The 25,140-nt window shown below is 37.9% G+C and overlaps 1 long non-coding RNA gene across 1 annotated transcript; it reads right to left on the reverse strand.

Moving 5' to 3' along the window:
• Positions 1-15,744: 15,744 nt before the first annotated feature.
• Positions 15,745-18,707, reverse strand: LOC127638648 (uncharacterized). Its single transcript, XR_007969882.1, has 3 exons — positions 18,516-18,707; positions 17,764-17,842; positions 15,745-16,492 (listed from the first exon to the last, which is right to left on the reverse strand). It is a non-coding gene; the product is annotated as an uncharacterized LOC127638648 (long non-coding RNA).
• Between the last annotated feature and the right edge of the window lie 6,433 nt (positions 18,708-25,140).

Consider the following 25,140-nt stretch of genomic DNA (forward strand, 5'->3'; position numbering starts at 1 on the left):
TTTGAGAAATGTTAATGAACTTCTCTTTAACTATAGTAAAAACTGCCGCAATCAAGCCCTGTCGTCCTCCTGACATTTTCGAGCTTCACCCCCACCTATTGGCTCCACTTGTGGGAAACAAATGGCTGCCATGTGTGTGCGATCGAGATTGAGTTTTCCCCCCTCCGACTCATTACTTCTGTCAGCAGCACCCATTTCTAAATTGAAAAATCTGAAACAATAAATGATAGCGATGCCGTTAATAACTGTTAAGAAATCGCATTTGGAAAATTGCATTTAGCAATAACCTTTTCTCCCTGTAATTAAATGACAGAAAGGTCCCAGCTTTTAATTAAGTCAGCAATTTACAGTTATGAAGCTATACTTCACTATGCAGATTAGTGGATGATAGGTCACCGAACACCCTGCCTGCATTTTTAGCTGAGCTGATCTGGTAATTACTCCCCTTTTTCAGCAGTGACCATGCTGAACCCGAGCTCCCGCTCACTCACTCATTTAACTAAAGAAAGAGACTGAGAAATTAAGGAAAGGGATGAGACTGAGCGCTCTTTGCTCTGATGCATAACCAAGATTAGTCACTCTTCCGCTGTTGGCATGTCAAGCATCTTTAAATGGAAATAGATTTGAAATGAGGGGCATCAATGGAGGGAATAATGTTTGAGGAAGTGTGTCTGTGTGTGTGATTTGGGATAAATGGCCCATTGGGCAGCAGGGGAATATATCACTGTTCTACTGGGGGCTTTATTCGGTGGTTTGCTGCAGATTTATGGGGAAGTAAAATCCTAATGCTGGAGTATTTATAAACATATGATAGCATTTCATCTCTAATTCATTCCATTTTGATGAGTTATGTACCACATGAAAAAGAGATTAAACAGTTTTGAGCAGTGTCCAAGACTTTATATGTACTGCCCTTTAGATTTATTTGACTATCCTCTCTCAGTTCCAACAAAACATTGATTTAGTTGTAGCTCTTCATACATAAGGAAAGATTAGTCTAAAGGCTGTGAAATTGTCTTGTAAGATATGTGTTAATTCAATACTATGATGCCCTTTGGGAACACGAGACTCATTAGGTGACATAAAAAATGTGTCCTATGCAAATCGGCTCGATACTGACTGGCAGAAGTCAGATGCTTCGTTTGATAAATTAAATAACTTGAGCAAGTTCAATGAGCAAGTTTCAATCGGAAACAAGATTAAGGAAGTGTTAGATGAAGTTCATATTGTAGCTGTCATGTATGATGATGCAAGAGCATCTTACTTGACTGTGTAATCCTATATTGCCTGTAGTGACTTGTCAGGATGGCTAAATTATATTTAAGGGCAGTTAAATCAAAAGTTCTTAATCTACTACACATAGTTTAGAGAAAATAATAGGGAAAAAAGTATTATAGGACTGTGGCTTTCCTTAGTTTTGCATCATATTCTTTAAGTCTATTGTCTTATTTTTGCATTTTATTTCCTTTTTCTTTTTCTTTACATTTACATTTCTTCTCTTGCTTTAATCTAATACTATAAATCTAATTTTCTTGTATCTCCTATACCATATGTATGTGTGTGAACTAGGGCTGTCAATTGATTAAAATTTACATGACATGCTGATTTTTTATTTATTAAAATGTTTGTAATTTTTCTCCCCTTTTCTCCCCAATTTGTAATGCCCAATTCCCACTACTTAGTACTGTAGGTCCTCGTGGTGGCATGGTGGCAGAGGACTAGTCTCAGTTGCCTCCGCTTCTGAGCGCTGCATGCCACAAAAGTCACTGCGTAGGCCATCGGCAAGCCCATGGGCAACCTGGCAGTTCTGGATCGACACATATGGCTGACCTACACAGAAATGAGTGATAAGGAAAAAGCCACACTGTTGGATGCTCCAGTGTCTCCAGCCGGCCTCTTTGGTGGCTCTGTGAATAAGTTTCCAGAGCGTTACGTCACGACTCAGCAGCAGTCACAGGCTATGAAACACTTTATGCCCAAATGGAATACATCACAGCCGATTTGCCCTTGCTCTGTATTGAGCCAGTGCCCAACTAAAAGCCCCATACCTGCTGCCTCACCATCACCTGCGGATCAGCACGTGCAGTAAAAGCACTCCTGACAGGGACAAACCTTTGAAGCAGAAAGCAGAGCCCACGATTCCCTCCGAAAACACTGTTCCCCATCTCCCCACTACTGTTTGTTGTTCACAATATTGTTCAAAATGTTGTTCCTGTGTCTAGCACTCAAATAAATGCAAAAAAAGTGCAAAAAAGAATACAACATTCGTTACAAATGCACAAGATGCTCACATATTCTCAATAAAGAGTCCTTTTCCTCTTGAAAGCATGCACATTATGTGCAACCGCTTCCCTATAGTGAGCAACACATTATTTCATATGGCACCAAACCAACAAACCAAATTGCCCTCTGTCCCATTACACGGACGCGTGGCGAGCTCTAACAGGTATTTCAGAATAGGTGCAAAAAACTGTCGAACATGGTTATACAATCCGATTTGCAAGCTGGCCACAATGGCGTTCAGTGGCGTTCTGTCTTCCACGGTTTCGTCCGAAGAAGCGCCAGTGTTACGAGCCGAAATACACACTCTCCTCATGAAAAGTGTGATGGAGACTGTACCAAATTGTCAAGCCCAAAAAGGGTTTTACAGCCATTATTTTATTGTCCCAAAGAAAGACTGTGGGCTTCGGCCGATCCTGGATCTGATAAATTTAAATTGCTCACTCACAAAGCAACGTTCAAAATGATTGCTCAGAAACGGATCTTATCGCATGTACGCCCAAATGATTGGTTTGCGTTGATAGATCTGAAGGATATATACTTTTATATCCAAATTGTACGACATCACAGGATTTTTTTAATATTCACATTCCAGTGAACAGCATATCAATTCAAAGTCCTGTCTCTGGCTCCTTGCACATTTACAAATTGCATCAATGTGGTTATCACCCCGAGACTGAGTGGCATGCGCATATTGAACTCCCTCGACGATTGGCTGTTACTGGTGCAAGCAGAGGCTCTGTTATAACAGCACAGAGACTTACTGCTTCAGCATCTAAACAGCTTGGGCCTCAATGTAAACTGAGTGAAGAGCATGCTCTCCCTCAGCCAACAAATCTCCTTTTTGGGAATCTGGCTCGACTCCACGATCGGGCATGCACACCTCATACGCGAGCACATTCAGGCCCTTCTACACTGTCTGTCTCATTTCAAACTGGGGAGAACCCTTCCACTGAAGCTTTTTCAGAATGCAATGGGATTTATGGCGGCAGCATATGTCATTTCATTAGGTCTCTTACACATGAGACCTCTTCAGTGTTGGCTGAAGTGCCGTGTGGCATGACATGCTTGGTACCAAGTGTGCATGCGCATCAATATATCCCACAACTGTATAGGTGCTTTAGCACCATGGACAGCTCCTGCGTTTTACCAGCGAGGTGTCGCACTGGGGCTAGTTGTCAGGTGGAAAGTGGTGACTACGGATTATTCCAACACAGGTTGAAAGGCGGTGTGCGATGGACGCCCGGCTTTTGGCACCTGGATGGGTCGAAGAAAGCATGGCACATCAACAGCCTAGAGCTATGGTCTATCTCTAGCCTTAAAGGCTTTTCAGTCAGAAATAGTAAACTGTCATGTCCTGGTTCGCTCAGACAAGTTGACAGTTGTGGCATATATAAACTGCCAAGGCAAAATTCATTCACTGCCACTGTTGAAACTGACACGTCACCTTCTATGGATCGAGCATTATCTCATCTCCCTGAGAGCAACACATGTCCCAGGCCGCACACTACTGCCAGGCAAGGAGAGATACCGGGTGAAAGGAGACTTCATCCTCAAACTGTTTTGAGGATTTAGGAAATATTAGGCAAAGCAGAAATTGATCTATTTGCCTCAGTGGAGAATACCCACTGTCCCCTCTGGTCCTCAAAGTCACAAGCCCCACTGGGAACGGACGCAATGGCACAGAAATGGCCGGCGAAATGCAAATATGCATTTCCCCTGGTAAGCCTGATTCACTCTGTCAAGAGGACATAGGAAACGATACTATTTGTTGCGCCAAAATGGCCCAACCAGCCATGGATTCCGGAAATGATAGAGATGCAGGACTCTGTCAATGCTCAAAGTGTATGTGGCAACTTTATCTGCATATCACATACATTAAACCAGCGCCTCTATAGGCAAGCATGATTTAATCATAAAGTTCCTTAAAGGAGCAAGACGATTAAACCCACCTCGCCCAGCTACAGTCCCAACTTGGCACTTAACTAGTCCTAAAAGCTCTCACAGGGCCCCCCTTCCAGCCTTTTGACTCTGTTGATTTGAGCATGCTCTCCGTTAAGACCGCATTACTGCTGGCTCTGGCCTCAGTAAAGTGGGTCGGTGACCTGCATGCACTATTAATTGACAATTCATGTCTGGAGTTTGGCCCCGGTCTTTCAAAAGCTACTGTCAAACCCAGAAAATGCTATGTGCTTAAGGTCCTAAACAGAGCACAGGTGGTTCACCTTCAGGCATTCTTCCCTCCACCATTTAATTTGTATGAGGAACAATCATTGCATTTATTATACCCTATGCCCTGTCTGAACTGGCGGGTACGCTCCCTACACGCATATGTTGAGCGCACCCGCCAGTTCAGACTGTCTGATCAGCTCTTTGTATGCTATAGAGGATGCACGAAAGGAATGTCTGTCCCCAAGCAAAGACTTTCTCACTGAATTGTCAATGTCAAGTTAAGACTTGCCCAATTGGTGTTAAAGCACACTCAACTAGAGGCATGGCCTCCTCATGGGCATGGATGAATCGTGTGTCCTTACAAGACATATGTTTTGCAGCAAGATGGTCTTCTCAAAACACATTCACAAGGTTTTACAACCTAGACGTAATGTCTCTCTCTTCACAAGTCCTCTCTGTTTAGAGCGCTTGCCATTCATTGGCCAAATATTTATACTTACAATCCTCCCTTTAAGGAGGATCCCCCCTGCTTCGGTTCCAGTCTCAAGCGGAGTCGGAGACTGTGGTGGTGGGGGGGGCACTTGAACAGGTGTCTGTCACTCCAGCCGGGCTGTGGCTCTCTGTCTTGTCATGCTGGTGCTGATGCTCAGGTTCATCTGAAATAGCAAGTTTGGATGTTGTGCTAAACTCCTCTTCGCTAGCATCACCACAGGCGCCGCCAGGCTCTTTATTTGCATCAAGCCGACTTTTGAAAAAATTGGTGGTTGGAATATTTTTCCTAATTAAACCCTCTCTGCTATCCTTCTCCCTTTTAGCTTTCCATTTTTTGGCTCCACTGCTCCACCGTTTTTTTATCCATGTTGTATTTTTTTTCCCGATGTCCTCAATTCTTTTTTTTCACACTATCTTCTACCAACGGTCTTGCCACTATCAACAGTTTCCGTGGTAACCTGACTCATTGCCATCATCAGACACAGCCGACATAGCCAAAAAACTGATCATGATACTTTTTTTGTGTGCAAATAAATTATTGTTAACACACATACACACAAACACACACTCATTCATTCATTTTATTTAAATTTAATTTAAAAAAAAAAGGATGAGGCCACACAGTTAGTGGGGTCTTGGAGGCCCCCTACAGGTCAGAGGCCCCCGGGCACCGGGCCAATCGGTTATGTACATAACCTCGATTACCTGAGACGAAGGGAACGAGACACTGCGAACGCTAGCTGCACTACAAGACTTGGAGTTCATGAAGCATGAGCAATGCACGATTGTAGGATTGTTCTCAGTCAGAAATTCTGAGGAAATGGTGTTTGCGCACCTGTTTTTATTGCGGACAGTTTCGCACAAAAACAGGCGGGGCTCAAACACCATAGCCAATATTAGAATATTGGTGTTATTGTAAAGAGGTTTTTTAGGTCGTGTAAAAAGGCACTCCCCATATGCGTTAATAAACGCAATGTCTCGTTCTCTTCATCTCAGGGAACCGAGGTTACAAACGTAACCGAGACGTTTTCATTGGCTACAGCTTAGTTGTAATGAAAAATTATGTTCTGGGAGAGCAGTTAGTAAGAGTATTGATGTGTAGATGTGTGAAGTCTGATAACTGATGCTATTGCTCGGCAGCAGGTGATTTCTCTTTCCCTCATTAGTGCTGTTCAGGTCGGCGTTGTCAAGATATTCCACATGATGGTTGATCTGCTCCATGGTACTTTTAAATAGCAAATTCCCATGTAAATTTCAAATTGGTCGCATGTGCAATGATATCGATGGAAGCCCGAATTAATCGATTATGTGAGCCCTCTGCGTTTGTCACGAGAGCTCGCATTTTAAGGAACGCCCGGTTGTCGCGCGCGCACGGATCCTGTCACTGGTCTGGAGCTCGCGTTTCGCGGGAATCTTGGTTGACACGCGCGCACAGATAGCATAGCGTAATTTGGCTTCACAGACCCTGCGCACATCCTTGTCCCACGTGAAAAGTGTATTTGGCGCTCATAAAGTGAAGTGAATGCAATAAGGTTGCTTCATCGTCTGACGGAAATGCGTACGGACGTGGCTGACATGAGAGTATTAACATAAAGTTGCAGCTTAAAAAAAAAGTCTATATCGATATTCGTTGTAGCGATAACATTGGATCGTTGGTTATTGGATATATGCATCGATCCAGATCGATGGATCGTTACACCACTAATATTTTTGTCAATTTCGGTGGCATTTTTGGCATTCATTTCGTGTTAAATTGGCATTGTAGTTATTTAAAAGTTTGTTTTAGACATATAGCATAGTTTATGTGGTAAATATAAGGTGAACAAATAAAGTGGATTATTAATTCAGACTGCACAGACTTGTCTAATAGAAATAGAAAGCATAGCTGTGTTTGAAAACTTGCATACAACCTTGAACCCCTGCTTGCAACAACATCAAAGGCTTACAATTTGCTCAGGAGAATCTTGTGCTGATGAGAGTATGTGTGTATGTTCTCATGTCTGTTTACCACCCATAATGAATCTGGCTCTGCAATAAGAACTATCAGGAACAAATCTCATGAGTTCCTTTGAAAAAGAGAAATCATTAGACTAGTGTGCTTAAAAGCATCAAGATCAACAAACAAAATCATCTCCTTGTTGCAGATATCAAAGGGTAATCCATCTTGCTGCACAGCCGGTTATAGGCAGAGTCAGAAGCTGCCGGTTATTACCTGACAGAAGAACCTGTGCAGAGTTGTTGGGCTTGCAGTGAAACAAAGGGCTGCAGCTGGCAGACAGGATGCAGGCAACATATGCGCTATCCCAAAACCATCTTGTCCTCTCTCAGCTGTTTGCCTCCCAAGATCACTGATCAGTGAAGTGTTACAGTGCTAAGAGAACAGGCACATGTACATTGTGTGTGTATAACAATGATGTGAAAGACCACTTAAAGATAAGAACATAACTTTTATGAGTGTGTGTATAAAAAAGGAGAAATAAATAAACAAATGGTAACCTGCGGTTGTTACCTTAACAAGCTACTTTTACATGATCTAACGTTTTAAAAAAAACAAATATATTATTATTTATACATTTCAAATACTGTGCTTTGTAGTATATTACCATGGAATTAGTTAAAACAGTTAAAAATTAGCACTGCTTCAATGGGGTTTCTAATACACCTGCTTAGGGAGCAGTGTTGGGCAAGATACTTTCAAAAAAGTAATCCAATAATGTTTACTAAGTACTTCTGTGAAAATGTAATCTGATTACTTTACTAATAACTTAATGTTAAAGTAACCAGACTACTAATTACTTTACTTTGAAGTTAATATCTAAAACCAATCAAACCTATGAAAAAACAAATGTGACACTAAAATCTCTTTTAGTACTTTAATATTGACTGAAAACAATAACAAAATTACAGCAATATGACAAAGACAGCAACTTGGCTAAAGAGATCCAATGCATTTCTAAAAACGCAATTTAACTTTCTTATCTGAAATATGTTGTAGTAGTATCTTCAGGTATATGTGTGTGTGTGCGCGTGTGCGCGTGTGTGTGTGTGTGTGCGTGCGTGTGTGTGTGTGTGTGTGTGTGTGTGTGTGTGTGTGTCCGCTATCAACAACCTTCTTAGCTGTGCATGTATATGAACAGTATGCTTGTTTACCTGTGTTTGTGTGGGTGTAAAAGACAGAAAAGGAATACTAATGAACTAGAAACATTTCTAAAAAAAACACTTGCAAACTGCTTAGATAGAAAAATCATTGTGTATTTGAATGCTTGTTTCTTTTCGGTGTGAATATACAGGTTTGCTTGTATGTTGCATGGTGGTTTGTTAGAGCACATGCTCATTAGCTGACACAGCAATACACATAAAATTAAAAATGTATATTATTGTTTTAGAAATAAATGTAATCCAAGTAATTTAATTGTATTAATGTCTGTAACCAGATTACTTAATTTGTAAAAGTAACACGTTATATTACAGTGTTACCACAATGTCTTAGAGTCAGTACTGTGTAGTTTGATAAAATATTATATGAATTGTGTTTAAAAATAAGTAATTAAATAATACTTTTACTACTTTTAATACTATTTATAACCCCAGTAAGCAAGCGGAAGGCGACTGTGGCAAGGAACAAAAGATTTAGGAATAAAAATTGAGAAAAATAACCTTGGGAGAAACCAGACTCACTGTGAGGGCCAATTCCCCTCTGGCTAAACAACAAGAATATAATGCCAATATTAGTTATGTATAGTGCACGTCATGGTTTAAAAGTATTAAACTAAGTAAGTGTTAAGGGTCAGTGTTCAAACAAAGCTTTTGTAGATTTTGATTCAAACTAAGACTGATTCACCAACGAGTCAGAAATATTTGTGAACCAATTGGTCTGATTCATTGAAAAGAGCTCACTCAAAAGAATGATTCCTTACACAATTCAGACATCACTATGACTTGCAAGGTTTCTTTTCAAGGCTGTCAATGACCATAGTGAACCCTGCCTAAAAAAAAACCCTGCCTTTTCTGCTCAGTTTTTGGAGAAAAAAAAAAAATAATTTTGAGGACACAATTGGTTTCATGCATAAACTTTCTTCACAAAACACCATGAATGCTCTACTGTAGTACAATCCAACAACACTCTATGCCCAGTCTCGTAAGATGTGTCTGCCACTAAGCGCCGGCACATCTGGCTTTCCAGGGCTGAGCAGCGTGCTGGATATGCAGCATGGCGGGAACAGATGCACAGTTGGTGTTGGAGGTAAATGTGAGAGATAGGATCAGAAGTCCCATATGCTGATGATGCTCCAACCAGAAGGCCTTCTACAGCTCATAAGCTTTCAGCATGAGTACACTCTAGCTCTACACACCTACAAACCTAGTTTATTTTTGCAGTGAGTGAAGGTTCAAAATGATGCTATTTCAGAGACAGTGCTTAAACAAAATACAAGATAACCAGATTTGTACAAGCATATGTATATAGGAATTATTGTATTAATAATCTGTGAAATTATGTTTGAAAGACCAATAATATAATGTTTGAGATTCATTAAAAAAGTTATAGTATAGCACTGTCTTTCTGTTAGGTTACCATTGGATTGGTGCGGCTGAAAAATAGATGGATGAGCAACTTAACAAAAAGGTTAAGACACACCTTAAAACATCACTTCAGGTGAGGGCTATTCTATTTGACAGATATCTTCATCATTTTCAATACAGTGCATCAGTGATTACACAATCTAAGACAGCTACCATGAATAATCGCATTGCTGTGTTATTAATAGGTGCTTGGGTCAGCATGGGATCCCTATTGTGCTTAAGGTCATACCTCAGAGAGCAGTGGACAGAATATTTTTCATGGGAACTCTGCTACTGGAAAGACTATATAATACTGGAAGGATCTTATAATCAGTGGTGAATTCTCAGGGCCAGCAAAGCCTTCTCTGCTGGCCTAACATGCCAAATAAATACATATTTTTCATCCTTTCATTTTCAATCACCTTTTTGCCAATGTATTTTTATTCGCTTTCCACTCTTAATTAATCTACAAACAAATAGAGAAAAACAAAAAGTTTTCCAGTCAAAATGTATTCCTTGATGCTTACAAGCGAAGTGTGACAGCTGTTTCATAAATTGCATGCCCGAAGCAGTGAGTCTGAGCTCAGGCCTTCAGAATTTCCACAGAATCCCTCAACAGTGCAAATGAATGTGCATCTAATGTCAGATTGTCAGATTCATCAGCCAATCAGATTGATTAATTTGTTCTTGGTGGGTGTGGTCTTTAGGATATGTCCAGGTCTAGGCCTTCTAGCTGACCTTAAGAGTGACACAATCACGCTTTAAGTGACGTAATTTGAAAGAGAAGAGTGCGAGATCTTGCTGACGAGATGGCTGTCATCAGTGCTGGTGTTGCCGTTGAGAAAGAGTTCCTTATGGATTTAAAAACATGAGATGTTCTGTATGACCGTGTGATTGCTTCATTTATTAAACAGGAAAGGAGGACGGATTTTCACTTCAAGTAAATTGGTAAGTGCTTTTTGCATTTTTATAGCAACATCAGGAGTTTTCTAAGTTTAAATTATGCTGCTTGAGCATTCAGTGTCGGATCAAGTTTTGAAAAGTAGTGCTGAGTTCCATTCAACTCGGAAAGCTGGATTTTACAACTTCCTACTAGGAAAAGTGCAATGGAATGTAAGTCATAAATACAACTTGTAGGCTCGTGTAGAAATTCTTAACTCTGATTTCGCCAAGATGCAGTGACATGATGTCATACAAACATGTCGACACTCAGAGAGTTATACAAAGTATGTGATAAACATTCACTTTATTAAGTAATATCGATAAATGAGTTTGTTTCCACATTACATGATATTAAAGCTTGTTTAATAAATGCCTGCAGAAACAGGTGTATAAAACATTATAATCTCTTTTGATAATCGTACACCTGAAGCACAAATGATAGCGCTGCTGCATTGTTTATCAGTTGGGTTGCTAGGAAACATCGCTAATGAGAGTCAAACCCCTTCTAAGCTAACGGAAGCATTGCAGTTTTGTTTCCTTAAACGTCATCTTCTGAATATCAGGAAATGGAATTAAATTTTGGTCGGAGATATCAAGTAGAAATATACCACATCCAACTTGAATGGAACGCAGCATAACCGTGAACCCTGACAAAACTAAATTTATTGCAAGCAACATTTAAATCGCAAATATTATTAAATAGAGTTTTCCAGGTATTATAGACCTTCTTGGTAGATTCATATGAAAAATTATGACTTTTGAATGTCTGTTTGGGAGACATTAATTTCACAGTCATGCTGCAGTTAAAACTAGGCTTGCTAGAGCATTTAGTGTCATTTCAAATTCTGGCTTTCGAACGTGGACGTGTTTTTAAAATGTAATTTGGTATTATTGGTTAGATGTGACATAATACATACAGTGTCTTATTCATTGTGAAACTGTGAAAATGGCATGAATCACACTGAAGGCCTAGACTTTAAATGCACGGCCCGCCACTGCTTATAATCAATGTTTAGTAGTGAGACTGGCCACAGCTTTTGGCTCAGATGATTGTACGAGTTTCAAGGGCATATATTTGGCTTGAACATTGTGAAGAATTTACATGTTTCCATTGATCGTTGTATAAATATTGGCATGGGGTGGGTTGTACTTGCTTGTTTTGATTATTGGGGAGTGGGGGGGTCAGACACCTCCCCTCCATCCCCCCTGGAATATATTGCCCTGATGTGTTCTAATGTTCATTTATGTTTTTGAATTCTTTCTAAAGGGCACAGTTACACTATTGACCACCACAGCTGTGCCAGATTATGCCCGTGCCAACCTGCAGCCGCCCATCTGTAACACTTACAAACAAGGACACAGACACAGAGAAAGAGCTTTGATATGTATTTGTGAGCTGTCTACTGTATGTAATGTATATAACACACAGTTTAGTTTGTCTGCATTCCCTGTGATACAAGTTAAGGTGTATAACTTGCTCACTTACTAGCAAATTTCAAAACCTAAATCTTTGAATGCTAGACAAGTGATAGCTGTTTTCCATCCTAATTTAACACAATGGAATGTTTTCTTTAAACTGAGAGGTCTGCAGTATGTGGTCAAAAGTGCAGAGAGCTATTTTTTGGGCATAAAGTGGCAGATCTGACTAGATGCCTGCTGTAGGCCTGTAGGGAATGGCAGTGTGGAGGCATATGCTGCCTAGCGGGTGAATCCGCTTTTGTTCCAAATCCTTCTTTCGCTCCCTGCATACATGCCTGGCTCTGAGTTCAATAACATAGGCATGACCTTAGCCAATAACCTAGAGCAAACTTTCCTACTCATACATCAAAAGATGAGCCTTAAGACAGTGGAAGATTTTCTTAAGGTTGTTGTCTCTAGAAATGCTTCATAATAAATATTAGCAAAGTATGCGTTTAACCAATATTCAATCATGTCAATGTCTATGAGAAGAACTGACTGATGGGACACTGGAGACAGTGGTATGATGAACATAACATTACTTTAAAGATTTATATCATATAGCACCTCTTAAGTTCACCATAGTTCACCAAAAAAGCGTATGCTGTCATCATTTACTCACCCTCATGTTACAAACAAAGCAAATATGGAAGTGTTGTTTTTACATTTATTCCAGGGACTCTTTCTGCACTGCCCATAACCCTTCTGATTTATTCATCCTCCATTGAAATGAATGAAAATTACTTAATTTAGAGGGGAGAAATACTGCAGTATGGACAGTTATTAATTTATAAGATTATTTAATATGTCCAGTGAAAGAACATTTGATTAATTTCTCCTTTCCCCCGCTCTGTTTAGGTTGAATTATAGATTAACCTTTTAAATGTGTCTGACATTTTCCATGTCCTCTCAAATGCAAAATTAATACAAATTTTTTCATCATTAGTTTAATTTTCAATATGAGACTTTTGTTCTTTGGGCTATTGAGTGGTTGAGTGTTACAACCCTTCAAACTGTTTGCCTCTTGCTGCCACATTTTTTAATGATAATTTCGCTTTTCTGAATACTTCATTAAGCATCATTAGCCAAGCGTGGAGCATTCATTTAGTAGAGAAGATCTCTGACTTTTGCTAGCTTGACTCACAATCAAAGAATTTTTTTTTAATCAGTGCAGAAAATTTGCAATCTATGAGAAAACCAACTGAATGCATTATTCAAAATTAATTGAATAAAATGGACAACAGCTACTGTGGCTTTATTAGAAATTAAGAACAGAGAAAGTAGTAGCCTACCTCTGCAGTAAATGATAGATAAAGAGATGTACTTTGTCAAGCATGTAAGATGTAAAATTCAACAAGACAAGACAAATGTGTCAAACAATTGCTCTTTTATCCAATGTGTAACTGTTCTCTGACTAATTACTGTTAAAAGTACTTAAAGTCTTAGTCATCATCTCTGGTATAATTTTGAGTGCTGTTCCTCATCAGTGTTGAGGCAACAACATATTTTATGCATGTCATCCTACTAAATTAATGTAACCCAATGAATCATGAAACAAATCTAGAAATCAACTGCTCCTCTCTTTGTAATTTAACAGGACTTGAACACAAAAACATGAGTTAAACAATGTGATTCTTTTGCTCACTGTAGAATGGTGCATGATTCTCATATTAGAATCATGTATGGTGGTGGTTCATCCACAATTTCAATATGAACGTTTTATGTGTGAAGTGGATTTGATAGAAGAAGAAGAATAAGAAGAAGAAATAGAATTCGACAATGGGGTAAAACTTACCTCTGTGGATAATGTGTACTATGTGTCTATAGTGCAATGTCTGTGTGTGTCTGTGTATCGGGTACTGTGCGAATTGTGGGGTCAAATGTGGGGTCTTTTTTTATGTTGCAGATCGCACTCTTAATATCATTTTCATGGTATATTCCAGATTCAGAAAAAGTTCAACTCAAATGACAGCATTTGTGGCTTGAGGATGATTACCACAAAAATGTATTTTAATTTGACCCTTCTTTTCTTTAAAAAAAGATTGGAAGTGCCTCACTGTTACCTGGATTTTTTTTAAGAACCTGGAATATTCCTTTCATTTACTTTTTAGCTTTGTTATTTAACAATGGATTAAGGGGCTGTTCACACTTGATTCCTTTCAATTTGACATGGCATCTAAAAAAAAGGTGGCGCTCCTATGTGAGACGCTGCGAAAACAGTGAGATGCGCAATGCGGGGGTCGCATTTTACCTTCTAACATTACATATTTACTCCACTGAGGGTTAGGTTAACTGGGGTTTGGGTTGGGGGGTACAGTATAGAAAATAATCATTCCTCTTAACTGTATTACAGCCTGTACAGCTGAAAACAACTCACATCCTGACTTGCTTTTGGCACCCCTCACTGGACATTTCACCCAGAAAATGGAGCTCACATGTGCCCATTCAACAACACTAACATCTTGGACTATTAAGGGCAGAGTTTCACATTTCGGTAACCAAAGGCTGATTTTAGATTAAGCAAATTCAACCTACTGTTTCCAATCTCACTGTAAGATCAGTTTGAAAAAACAGCCAAATACGAAAACTGCATGCTATCTTAACATGGTGTTGAAAGGTATTAAAAATTAGTTAGTAATATGGTAAAATTATTAGTATGGCTTTAAGATAGGGTTTCTGAAAAGGTTAATGCTCAACTAGCGATTAAAGAATGTAGCCAAAAATAAAAGCATATAATTGCATGCAGGGTGGGTCATTATAAATGCTCTGTGGTTATCACCTATGTTAAACTTCTTTATTTATATATATATATATATATATATATATATATATATTATATATATATATATATATATATATATATATACAAAATGTAACAGATGCCTTGGATTACAATGATGGCCACGACCGTCATTTGCATTCTAAGTGCTCTGCAATAGCTCCTTGTCACAGTCATTATACAAAATGCAATTTCTGACTGCCATGCTACAGACATCTGGAGCTGACCTGTCATTGGAAAAAGAAGAGAATGAGGAGGAGGTGGAAGAAGAGAGAGAGAGAGAAGCTCATTAAGCACATACTCTCTCAAAATGTATATAAATACAATATTTATATATTTATTTAGCAGATAGTTGAAGTGAAATCAATAATAGTATGATCGCATATAGTGTAGTAGGCCATGCAATAATCAAAATTCACATAATATCTATGTCAATGTCTATTTTGAGCATCTTAACTGTGAAACACGTATTGGACTTACGAGTGGTACGGGGCTCTCAGTAATTTACAGACATTTTCACATGCAATTTAGTTAACGATGCTTTTGGGAAACATGCCGTTCAGATTAAGTTCTACTTAATGCAGCTAATGTTCAACCTGTAGTGTTTTGGGAAATCCGGGGTTAATAAAGCATATCTAAAGTAACCATCTATGAAATTACACAACTTATTTTTGTCATTAAACATGTCAGTGTTACTGTTATTGGGTAAATTACAAAAAAGGCTCAAATCACTTTCAACAACGCATGAAGATTTGTCCAATAAACTCATTTCTGATTGAGCCATTGTTATAAGTCTGTTGTCACTACAGAGAATATTATATTCACAGAAATGTAATTGTGCAACTGAAAGATTTCAATGCAATAAGTCAGTTTTAGACCTCTAGAGGTCTAAAATGTTTACAGTTGACTGAATTGTTTATTTCTCATTGCCCCAATGTAAATAATGTATAAAATGTAATTGGGGAGAAAATGCAATCCATGAAACATAATATCACTCTTTAACATATACTTTATTAACACTTTATTAATCACCTGCACAACAGAATCATGTTTGTAGACAATATTTCACCTTAGATTATAGAGCAAAAACACTTGACAGAAAAATAATGTTGCATACATTCAAGATGGCTCTTACAAGCAGCTTAGAAGCAGCTCCATCAAACTACATTTACATTTACATTTATTCATTAGGCAGATGCTTTTATCCAAAGTGACTTTGGAAGAAAGAAAATACATACATTTTAAACATATTAAACATCTGAAAACACATTATCTGACAAATATTTGTAGAACTGATGCCAGTGTATGTTCCCAAAGAATTTCAGCACAATCATAAAACTGAAATAACTGTGACAAGAAAGAAAGAAAGAAAGAAAGAAAGAAAGAAAGAAAGAAAGAAAGAAAGAAAGAAAGAAAGAAAGAAAGAAAGAAAGAAAGAAAGAATATACTGTATAGTACACAGTCCTTGTTATCCTCTAGGTTAGGAGGGACCAACTCCTGTCCTGGAGAATCACTGTTCTGAAGAATTTAGCTCCAACCCTAATCTGACATACCTGAACAAATCAATGAAGATCTCCAGGAAAAAAATTAAGGCAGGTGTGTTTGATTAGGGTTGGAGCTCAATTGTTCCAGCCACTGTCCACCTCTGCTCTAAAGGATAATAAATGTTATCCATGCACTTTCAGGTCAACTGCATCATCAATTGCATTGGAGAATGATCTTGATATGGAAATGCTGATCCATCACTTCTAGAATTCCCATTTGCATGCCGTTGTGTTGTTCTCCCAAGCCTCGGTACTCTGTAGAATGCTGTTTTCAGTAATACAGTACAACTGTATTTACTCCCACCTCCTAATTTTAGCTATTAATGTGTATTTGTTTCAGTTGTGTTAGCTTTTGTCACTGTACACTTAAAAAGGATTAGTTCACGCAAAAATATAAATAATTTCATGATTTACTTACTTTTAAGCCATCCCAGATGTGAATGACTTTTCCTTCTTCAGCAGAACCAAAGTGAAGATTTTTACAAGCAGATTTCAGATCAGTTTGTCCATACAATGCAAGTAAATAGGTGCCATCAGTCTGCTGTCTGTCTGATGGTCCAAAAAGCACATTAAGGCAGCATAAAAGTATTGAGTCAATTGATTCATGTCTTCTGAAACAAATGGATAGGTTTGTGTAAAACATAAATCAATAATTCAAACTTTATTAACTTTAAAACAAATCACTTTCTGCCAGCAGTCAATGCATCACATAGTTGTCTTCAGAGGTGTGTAGTCCTGCATACATTCTTATAGTTCAGCATATTCTGTGCCTTACAGTATACTGTATACACTGACAAAAGAATTTAGATAATTCGTGTACAACAAAAAGTTAAGTTGTACCTTATCTCTGTGTGTAGAGGCGCTTAAGCCTTATATTAGTTTAGAGCTTGTTTCTGTTGTCCTTAAGAAAAACGCAATTTGCGCACGTGTGTGATCTACAAAGCATTATAACGCTCTGTCTACATCTACATTTACTTAAGTGAGAGTAAAACTTACCTACTTTTAAACCTACTCTAAATGTATTTTTACCCAAAACATTACTCAAGTAAATGTAATACAGTAAATGCAGCATGTTACTGCCCACCTCTGTCATGAGACGCAAGCGCATCGGTGCGTTCACACGAGAAGTCGGAAGCAGTGCTTGGTTTACAACAGAGGAAGGAAGTCATGTGAGAGTTTGGTTATTTCAACCAGCATCTCAGCGCTGGCCAGAAGCAAGGATTTAAAGTTTAAAAAATATATAATTTTTTTTTTTTTCAAACACAAACTTATCGATTTGCTTCAGATGGCATCAATTGATCAAATGGAGTCGTGCATATTACTTTTATGCTGCTTAAATGTGCCTTTTTGTACCGCCAAACTTTGGTAGCCGTTTCCTTGCATTGACTGGACATACAGACCTGAAATGTGCTTATAAAAATCTTCATTAGGGTTCTGCTGAGGATGGAAAGTCATACACATCTGAGATGGCTTAAAGGTGAGTCATAAAAGAATTTTCATTTTTGGGTGAACTTACCCTTTTATAAAACAAATTACCAGAATGGTCTTTGAAATGAAGCCCTTCTCTCTCAAATTCAAGGGAAGATCCTGAATTGCTGTGTGTCAAGTCTACCACCTGTAACAGGGGATAATATAGGATTATTAGAGACATATAACAAAATGATGATAACATTTGAGAGTTAAGTACAATCTTAAAATCGTAAAATGTACATAAGTTTGGTCTTTCATTTCTTTGGTGTTCAAGGTTTCAGTTATGCCATCTTCAGGTGTAAGAGACTCACTTCGTACATGTCAGAGTTTGATCTAGACATACTTTCATTCTGAGTAATTATATGAATATATATATAAAAAAAAACCTGCAAAAACTTAAATTAAATAAATATTTTTTTTTGAAGTTCCCATACATCAAAATAAGTTATGATATGTTCTTCAAAGAGTAGTTCTTTTTGAAAATCTTAACTTGACATCATGCTCCATGTGGGCACAGTAGTTACGATTTAAATGGAAGGAAAATACATGTTCTGCCATCTTCAGTGTTTAAACTGAGACTGTGACTGTTCTGTTGGGGTGAAGGTTAACTATAAACTTAGCAACTACCTGTTTGCTAACCACTGATGATGTTGCGATAATTTTCATTGTAAACCATAAAATATTTGATAAAAAAGAAGATGAAGAAAAAAAGAATACAATAATCCATATAGCTAACGCGAAAATGCCTTTCGTTTTCGTCACAGGATTTCTGTAGTCTACATTTTGTTAGTCACAGAATGAGAACTGCTGTTACTCACCACTGGGTTTTATGAAACTCAAGATGACGGTCTTCTCTTCTCTTGGGACCAAAGGTCGTTCGTTTCTTCCAACTTCGGCACTGAGCGTTGCTTTCCCTGCTCCGGTCCAACATACGTGCATTGACCTTTCGAGTTTCGAACGAATACGTGTTGTCAGGCTGCGCATGCGTAAGCAGTTTTTCGTTACTATTATTTGTTAAGCCGATAAAAACAAATCAGTTCGACTTGACATAATGGCTGTCTCGTTTCGAAGGCTGCGTGCTAGGTAGGACGCGAAGGCTGCAGTATACCGAGCGTCCTCCTTTTTAAAATATCTAGTTTAAACGTCTTCCTAGGACAAACGGAACGGAACGGAACATGGTTGCTATGACAGCACGCCACTCTTTAACAAGCGCTAGCGCTTCGAGTGAGACGGTAACAAAGTCCCTTTAGAGAAGGGAATGTATGAGGTACATTTTAGTTATTCATGAGTTATAATGATGTGAAGAGAAAATAAATATTTTTTTCAGGTGTACTTTTAGTCTAATACTTTATTTTAATTCTATATGAATATAATTATACATATTATAGGCCTAATCTGCACCGATCTACCGGGATAGCCTACTTCAACTTCTGAATTAACATTACTTGTGTTTGAACATTATATTTACGGGCAAATTGGCGTTCTTTTTTTTTTTTTTTTTTTTTTTTAGACTTTCCGTTGAAATAAAGAATTGTGGGCTGTGAGTGCCCACGAAGGAAACACCTCATGCAACCTCCGAATTCCCGTGAAAGAAGGTTGCATTCGACAGCATCGATGAGGTATGCGGCCGACAAATGCGACTTCCAAATGAGACAGACTGAAGACATTTAAATGTTCTCGGTGAATATACATTTTGACAACACATATTTATGTTTTGGGGCAATTATATGCATGTCTTTAATTGGGCCAACATTTCATTCTCAATTCTCTCAATTTTCAAAATTATGTATTCATTTATTTTTACAGTGCACTTCTGATCAAAGTATTATTCTTGTTCCAAAATGTATAGGCATATCGGCTGGACAACAAATTCAGACGCATAAAATAACAGTGATGCTGCAGGGGAAAAAAAATCGTCCATTAAGAGCAACTCTACCCTTCCCTGACCCTCATTAGCACACGGGGCTGCCTTGTTAAAAGAAATGTCATTGACTGGGCATTGTCATCCAAAAAGGTCCTAAAGCACTCAGAGTTTACCGTGGGCGCGTTCACAAAATAGGCTTACAAAGTTTATGTAGGCCTAGTGTTTGTGAAAATCTGGGATGAACGTGAAGTGAGAGGAAAAAACATCAACAGTTTTATAAGGCATTTTACGGTTTCTTGTAGAGCAACACTGCAGTCTTATAAGGCGTTACGTGTTTTAAAACTATTTCCGTACCAGTGAGGGGTTGCAAGTCTAGCCCAAAAATAAATGCAGGTATTCCAATAAATAATGTCAAGAGCTTTAAAAGCAGACTGTCACTTAACACTAGAGGCCGATTTGGCCATTTGTCAATGCTGCAGCGCTGGCGGCGTTGCTTTATTAGGCGCTGTCCTTTCAGCACCACGAGTGCCTCTACCAATGGAGAAGTCACACGGTCATAATCAGGATATCAATTGCTGTAGATTACTGAAATGTGTATTATCTTTCTTTAAGAACTGATCGTGCATTTTATCACAGACACGCCGAATTAAAGCACCCGCAACGCAAGCACATAAGCTGTAGCCTTCATCTTGTGGGGATTTTTTTTGCCTCGAAATACCTTGAGGTGGTGGACTCTTGAACTAAGACAGTAACTATGAGGTCAGCATTGGCAGAACAAATCGTGGGTTTTTTCTTTGTACGTCGCAGTTTAATTCGATAATATAGGCTATAAAATACTTTAAAAAATCGCATTGCATTTCATAAGAACATGTTCGGCAACTGGAACATACATTTGACTCGCGTTAAGGTAACTCGTATTTCTTTGTTCCACGTTACTGTTCGTGAATGTCATTAATTAAGAATTATATAAACTGATAGGAGCTTTCTCTTTTCCTGGTCTTCTATTGAAGATGACCCGCTAGAGGGCGATCGAGCATTGTTGAAAGAGATAATCTCACTGCTAAATTATCTAAAGTCTGCAGCAAAAGGAAACATATTCCACACAGGAGACAGTGCCGTTCGCATCATCTCGTCATCTATATATATATATTTATAAAACAAGTGAAGAAACGTTATATCGGGAAGTGGGAAGTGAAAAGTTGGTGGGTCTAAAAGAGTCGAATCTAGGCCTAAAATAGCTTTGCTAAACCTTTAAACTACTGACTTACGTCTATAAGTAAGAATAGTATACACTATGCAAAACGGAAAGAAAGCGATGTAGACTTTTATTGTCTAAAAACGACCATACATCCATATCTATAAATGTGAGACGTAATTAGTAAAGATAAATCATATATGTATTGTTTCATACCCTGTATGGCAGGTAGGAACATTACCAACAGTAAACTGGATATACCTGTGGACATCTCTTAATCCCCAACAAACACAAAACGTTCCCCTAAAGTTAGTGTATTGTTCTAGGAACGTTCTTTTAGTTTTTATTTTTATTTATTTTTTTACCATAAACTAACCTTCATAGAACGTTGCAGGGAGGATTTGGTCCATATGTCTGCAATTACACAAAAATAAAACACTTTTGTATTAAGTTATTTTAGCCATATCTGACGTCTAATTTCTGGACATTGACTGATTTACAGCTTTTGGAGCTGGTTTCATCATTACACTGTCCAAAAAGATAATGATAATACAAACATTTGTTTTTTTTTTTTTTGTTTTGTTTTGTTTTGTTTTTAGCTACAAACTGCTGTTAGGTAAATTGCAAGAGTGTCCTGCCCTTGTATTTCCCTTTCCTCTATAGTTAAATTGTAAATATGGCTAAAACAATTTTCATGGAACGCCAGCAAAACAAGCAAGACCTTCTTTCTCTGTCACCGCACATTATTGATAAGAATGGGGCGGTGCATTTCACGTAAACTCAGTAAATTGTCAAAAACAAACGCAGGCCTGATGTCCACTGAAACCAAACAATAGACTTAAATGAGTTTATCTCACCTTCCGTAAGTCACTCCACCTGTCAAAATGTAAAACCGTCTTTAGGGGCTTAGTAAAACCAGAACACTAAAATATATCGCTCCCATGTCTCTTTGTAAATAGCCTATCAAGCATAAGACATATAATGGCTTAAATAAGTATGGTAAAGTATCTCAGTTTCAATATAAAAGTTGAAGTCTTGTAACTGATTTAAATGGACTAATTAGACCTTTTATCCGTTTAGGTAGGAGCCAAGACAAGCAATCACATCTCTCAACATGCGCTCTTGCTCAGGGCCCCAACGTTCGAGTTATGCCATCAGACTAATGCGTTGTGACTGCTCCTCTCTCTTGTGACAAAGTCTTACAGCTGCCTCCAAATCAATGCATGTCAAAGAAATATGAAAACAATCATGACGGAGAGTAGAAAAAAATATCCTGTCTTGATAATCAAAGACGGTGGCCCTGCTTCTCAAGACACCAGATGAATTCAGCTCAACGTCAGTCAAATTGCTCTTCGTTGTCTTTTATATTCTCCCAAGACGAAGGCCCCTTGTCGCATCTGTCGGATTTGTAGTGTAATTGTAGGGTGCTTTAACCCGTCTTTAATTAAAAGCATATTTAAGGTTCTGTCAGAGGCAGGAACCTAAACAGATGGTTTTCTCTCAACAGTATGAGCTTTGAGAAATTAATTTGATGGAGGCAGATCATCATTGACATCATTGCACCTATATGGAGACCTGTTTGTAGTGTCAGAGATCACAGTTTGGATTTTATTTTCTATTAAGCTACTATATATAACGACAAAAGGTGATATTTTGAAGATTCGTTTAGGGAAGTATAAGTCATGCCACTAACATTATTTAGATACTGTTTGAGTCAATAATTCAAGTGTTTAGAAGTTTAGATTCGCATTGTATCATATTTAGAGCCTTACCGACACTCAATTTTGAAAATGTATTTAGACTCATGTAAAAGAAAAGGATGGCCCAGCATTAATTTGCATTAATAGCTCTAGAAGTTATTCATAATTTAACTCGATTATAATCACGATTTAAATCATTGTAGAACGCGCATTTTGTTTTACAATGCTTTTTTCGTATTCAAAAATTCAGACAAGCAAGCGAGCAGAAGGCTAATCAGTTCAATTATCTTCAAAATATTTACTTTAGGACACAATTCCTGGATAATACATTCTAGATATAACAGAAAAATCTCATTAGCCTACTCCATGAATCTATTTTCCAAGCGGTTTGTCGTTGTTCTTGCCTGATTTAGCGTTATCCCTGTTATTCAAACACAGCAGCGCTTCTGCTGCAGCTATTTAAATGTATCAAGAAGATTTGTGTTGAGTTTGTCACTTTAGGTGTTTTTACATCTTGTCCTCGCTTCGTGGGGATTTATTAATAACCTTAGTTACTAGTTAACGAGTTTTTCTTCAAACTATGATAACATGGAGGTTAAACGTACCAACACATACCCAGCAAGAAATTGCAATGTGTATTTTCTTCTTTAAAATACATGCCAAAATTCTCTATTGATCTCATATCCATTTGCAGGGAAACTGCACTTCTAACACTCAAAATTCTTCATATTCCAATATGAGACATCAGATAAACATTGCCTTTACATCAGTATGCCTCCTTAATAATCAATGTCTTCAAATATGAGTCGCTTGCAGGCTTGCAGTCACTAGGAAGTTGATAGTTGGTTAGAGATTGAGAGAGAAAGAAAGATAGGGACAGAGAGAGAGAGAGAGTGTGTAATACATATTTAAATCTGATTTAGTGTGGCCTCTTTGAATAATGTGAAATGTGGTATAAACATGAATTCTCAGCAAGGAATATGGCTAAAATTTAATTTAATATTGATTGTAATACCACTTATTGAGGAACCCAGCAAGCATGCAGCTTTATTCCAAATTAGCATGGATTAAGATTTGGATGAAATGGAATCCATACAAATATTGTAAAGATTAAGGTTGCTAATTATAAGAAATGGCCAAGGGTCCTGGTCTCGGTGGACCCGCACATGAGGATGCACCAACAATATAAAACACCAAGCAATGTAGCATTTGAAATTATAATGTAAATGGACAGTCACCAGGGAGAGAAGGCAAAAGGGAAACCAAAGTCACCGCTTGATGTCTTGCTTTACATTGCTCTCTTGCTTTACTTTGCCTCTGCATGGGCCTAATTTAGGGGAATGGGTTCATATCTACCCACTGTTGCAGTCATAACACTGAATGAAGGAAAGTCAGTTAAACGGCTCACTTGATATACTACAATAGGACAGTGGATGCTTAGATTTCAGTAACTTTGTACAACTTTTTATAGCAAAGGAAAATCCAGGAACATGTTAAAAGATATTGAGTTTTCAACACTGACACTAACACTGATCGCAAAACCTAAGAGCAAGAGTACTCTGCCATAACATCATAAATATTTGACTTTTTCATCTGGGCATACTGTAAAGTTTCAACCTTTGAAAACTGTAAGAAGCATTCATATGCCAGACCTACATTTCATTTCAATTATATTTGTAAGGTGAATAATAATAAAAAATAAATCAAATGTATTAATGACACTATGCATATTTCTTCACTCTCGATTACTTGGGAACTTGAGTGGCTCCCAAATCCAGGGACAGAGGCCTATAATGTGCTTTCACTATGCTCACTGTCTCGATTATGTCTCTCATATAAACTTCACTCTGATTATGTGCAATGTACAGCTGACCATCAGAAGTAATTAAATGGTAGCACATTTGAGAATTTAGACAGCAGATATAGCAAACATTTACAATGTATTGGTTTGAAGAAAATAACTTCTCTACTTCCTATTCAAATACATAGGCCAACTTATTTTTCCATTACAAATGTATAATTTGCTTATAGGTTTTCAGTCAGGTGTTTCTTTATTGGGTTCCGTTTAGTAATTTGTCTGTTTATGTTGCCATACTCTACAATTTTAAAGCTTTTGAAAACTTTACAGTATCATCATCAAAGTGTCTCAAAATCAAAGGTCATCATATGTTTTGAGCTGGGTCAGTCAAGAATATTTTAGCAGAAGCTAAGATATAAATGCACAGACTTGGGTTAAAACTCAACGGTGCAGAACAATTAATAATTATAGCAGTTCTCCTGATGATGAGGAAGATGATCTCAGGAGAAAAGCAGTTTTTCGAGGCACGTGGCATATGTCTGAGCCAACTGATCACTAAGACAGAGCACTGGATATGTCCATTTAAGGAGTGGAATTCTGGAAGGAAAAGTTTGCCCTCATCATTTAGTCATTAGTCAAGATTTTGTGATGCTTTACATATCTGTCTGCTAGAAATGTTCTCCTCCAAGTCATGTGATAATCATGATGTGCAATTTGGTGGTTGATGGACAATATCCTGTGTAGAATGTACCCAAAAGTTCATGTTCATTAAGGTCTCTCCATCTTTTCTTCTAGTTGAAGTATTTTTAATCACACAATCAAACAATTTTGATGAATAGTTCCACAAAAAGTTAATAGAGTTAACAATGCCTACTAAAACTGACAT

Source organism: Xyrauchen texanus, chromosome 46 (assembly GCF_025860055.1).
Source record: "Xyrauchen texanus isolate HMW12.3.18 chromosome 46, RBS_HiC_50CHRs, whole genome shotgun sequence".
NCBI lineage: Eukaryota > Metazoa > Chordata > Actinopteri > Cypriniformes > Catostomidae > Xyrauchen > Xyrauchen texanus.